We start from the raw sequence: 3,961 nt of genomic DNA, 5'->3' as shown, positions 1-3,961 counted from the left end.
TTAGTATTTAGAGGAGTGCTGACTTCATAGAATAGATTGTACAAAATCAGTATTATTTGTCCTCTAAATATTTGGTAGAATTCACCAATGAACTCATGTAAGTCTAGTGCTTTCTGTTTTGGAAAGTTAATTATTGATTCAATTTCTCTAATAGATTAGGCTTATTCAGATTGTCTCTATTTCTCCTTGTGTGAGTTTTAGTAGATTGTCTTTCAGAGAATGGTCCATATCATCAGGTCTGTAAAATTTGTGGGCACAGTGTTATTCATAATTTCCAATTAAATGACTTTGTATTATTAAAGGTTGTGTTTCGTTTCTGAGAAAAGGGTGTTCTACGGTACATTCAATTTCCACTATCTGTGAAAGAAAATTTTGGTCAGAGTCAATTCTTTCTTCGTATTCAAATTTAAGAGACTATCAAAATTAAATATATTATTACTTTAATTTTTAAAATGATGGATTTTATTTTAAATTTCAAATTTCAAAAGAAAAATTTCTTTTAAATTAAAAATTTACAAAAAACAATTCTTTGTAATGTTAATGATTTACTTCTATGTTTAAAAACATAAAGGTAAAAAAAGAAAAAGACATTTTAGGATGTTTTCCTTTTGTACTAATATCTAAACTCACACATCAGTATGTCTTAACCACTGATGTGTAAAGAGTGTGTTATTTCCTTGTATCGAACCCTAAAATCTTAAGGTATATTTATCACCAACATAACTGAATACATTTTTTTTCAAAAAGTAATAAAAATAATCACTTGAGAGTAATTGTCATGAAGGAATTTTTAATTGACACTTCTCAAGAGTACTTAAGCCATTTTTTAAAAATATTTTTTATCGTATGACTCGTATGTATAATCAAAATATGAACGCTCATTTGTAATCCAATGAGTATGCTGTATTTAAATAATTTGGCCAGAAAACATATTTCTTCATCCAAAATCACTTAGAACATAGTAATTATGACAGCTATCATAATAATACATAGTAAAAATACGTTTCGAGCTTTATGTTGCATTACTTGCAGTCTCATACCCATGAGGTAGATGCTACTCGCTATACTTGACAGTTGAAGAAAACTAGGCACATAGCTCTTAAAAGTCAATAAATGTTAGGTATTATTAAGTTAATCAAGAATTTTGAGGCCAAATTCTTATGAAAGGACTATTCATCTATAAGATATTTTTAAAACAATACAAAGCAATAAGAGACAGAAAAAAGTAAATGACAAATAAAACAGTTCAGGTTCATATGAAACAAAAGCTATTAGGAATGAGTTTTAGTACAGATGCCATACAAAAGTTAATTTTTAAAGGATTTGTGCATTTGAATTTCTTAGAAAAAACTCGATGTTGAAAATCTACCTTTTCATGCTCTGACTGCGTGTAGACGATTTACTGGTTAAGGTGATGTACGGGAATCTTGCCAATATTGAATTTCAAGTGACAGAGGAAAAAGCAGTAGAAAGGGAATTCAATATGCATGGGAAACCATTTGTTCCCTCTGCTTCTTTGATCCTTGCCAAGGCACCCAAAAGTAGAGCAAAGCGCCTGAAAAACAGGGGGAACATTCTTGTGCAGAGTTGCAGGAGAACTCTGAGCTCTCACAGGAATTTAGTGTGACAGGATGAAAAACTAAACTGCCGCCGTCTTCCCTATAAATGTAAGGAATTTGGGCCACATCTCTACCACCTAGCATGCCTGTAGGAATGATCTTGAGGTCGGCAATAGCGTGTACCTTGAGTCCTGCATTTTGCCGAGTGAGCGGTTTTGAAAATTTTTAGGCTGTATTTTCTCATTTTCACAGTTGCCTCATGAATCTTGGAGAAGTTTGCAATTTGTTCAGCTCAAAAATAAACTATTTCAGTGAAACGATTTTCACTCACATTTTGGAAACATTTGTTAGCAAAACAAATATTTGTATCTAAAATAGCCAGCCAGGCTATTAAGATGTGAGAAAACAAAACAGATGTTTGTTTGGGATGGCTAAGTTGGTTTGTCTTGATGGTATTTGTTTTCCTTCCTGTTTTTTTTTTTCCCCCTCCAGGAGATATACAGTGTTAATGAGATTATAAAATCTTTGAAAATAAGGTTCACTCTTTGTTTTATGTTGTCGGGAATTAAATAAAAATTAGTTTTCTTACATTTGAATTTGGAACTGTTTCCAAGAAGTAAAAATTAAGTATTTTAGCATTTACCCATTTTGTACCTCATTACGGGTTTGAGTAATTTTTTTCAGTTAGTTGACCAGAAATCATGCCTTATAGCATCAATTTAATACGCTTGGATTCGTAACTCTTATACATAACATATGATTTATTTATAAATAACCAAATAAAAAAGCATATGTCATTGAGCTAATTAAACTAGTTTACTAACCCTCCTAAACATTTATTTTCTTTTTATAGCTAATTGAGTCATTGTTTCTGTAAAGTATTAAGCATCTCATGGAACCAACAGAAATCAATGTAACAAAGTCCCTTAAGTTGGAGGATGTCAGCATTCACTGATTCGATTTTTTTAATTGGAAATGGTTGGGAAGAGAACAAAATTACCTGTGTTTGCCACCCTTCCATCCCATTTCATTGGAATTGGATGGCTTAGAGGATGATTTTTGGATTGACTTTTTTTTTTTTTATTAAAAATTACTGGAGTAACATTGATTAATAAATCAAATAAGTTTTAAGTGTCCAGTTCAACAGTATGTCATACATATATTGCATCGTGTGTTCACCACCCAAAGTCAGATTTCCTTCCGTCACCAAATATTTGACCCTTTTAACTCCCACTTACTTCTCCCCTCTCCCCGGACCGACTTTTAAGTACAGGTAAGATTGATGAATTAATGGCTTGAGAGCCAAAATACGTTTAAGGAATTTTTTTCAAATTTACTGGGTGATAACATATGAACATAGGACAAAATTATTCAAGTACATAGGGTTTACAGAGAAGAATAAAATCCCCTTGATCTTCTGTACCTGGTTCCTTTCAGCAGAGTTTTTTGGCTTATATGAACATACACCTAGAACCTGTCCTGGCCACTTTTTTTTTTCACATTCAAGTATGTATACTTGTTATTTTTTTTCTTTAAAGTAGAATATCATATATACTATTCTTTACCTTACTTTTTTCATTTAACAGTATGTAGAGAAAAATTCGATAAGTATTTTTGTTGTGGATTTTATATACAAGCAAAATAGAGGCTGATATTTTTTCGAGTGCTTACTGTGTGCCGTGAGACAGGCAGCGTTGTCACCATTTCACAGGTGGGGACGCTGAGGGGAGGCCAGTGATGGCACCAGGATTTAACCTCCAGAAGCTCAGCTCCGAACTTGAGTTCTTAATCAGGAAAGCAGGCCGCTTCTTGAAATGACTGTGTGTGACGTTTCAAACCAGCAGAAAAATGAAAACGTAAACAGAGTTGCAGAATGTAGTAGCTATCTGGCATCCATTTTCTTGAATCGTTCAGGGCACCCAGCAAAGGCCTATGCTAGGAGGTATCCAGTTAAATATCCGTTAAATGTTTGAGCTCTATTTGCTGCTAACATAATGTAGATCTGAAATTATAGAGAAGTGATATGTAGTATATTTAAGGTTATCTGTACTGGAAATATTCCCTGAATTATAAGATCGGTTTGTGGATGTTTTGGATAATCCAGTAACCAATCGCACACTTTCTCATCTTCTACTTTCTTGTCCCGACTTCGCCTTTACCCTGTTTAATCATCATCTGTCACCGGCCTGCTGAGGGAACAGTTTTCCACAATATCTCTCTGCCACATCCCTCCCCGTCCCCACCAAGGAATTAATTCTCTGCCTTGCCAACGCTTTTTTTTTTTCTCCCGTTTGTTTCTTTATTTCTCCACTTATAGCTCATACTTGATGAGTTGATAGTTAATGACTAAGTGTAGAGACAATGATATTCTTGTATCAAGGCAAAGGGAAGCCATTCATTGT

The 3,961-nt window shown here is 33.5% G+C and overlaps 1 protein-coding gene across 1 annotated transcript in view; it reads left to right on the top strand.

The window, feature by feature from the left end:
• Nucleotides 1-3,961, top strand: part of EYA1 (EYA transcriptional coactivator and phosphatase 1) — a 157,771-nt gene that overhangs the window by 62,585 nt on the left and 91,225 nt on the right. The gene's annotated exons all lie outside the window — the stretch shown is intronic.

This window comes from Pteropus vampyrus, unplaced genomic scaffold, assembly GCF_000151845.1.
Source record: "Pteropus vampyrus isolate Shadow unplaced genomic scaffold, Pvam_2.0 Scaffold127, whole genome shotgun sequence".
Classification (NCBI taxonomy): Eukaryota; Metazoa; Chordata; class Mammalia; order Chiroptera; family Pteropodidae; genus Pteropus; species Pteropus vampyrus.
This window is presented reverse-complemented; position numbering and strand designations above follow the sequence as displayed.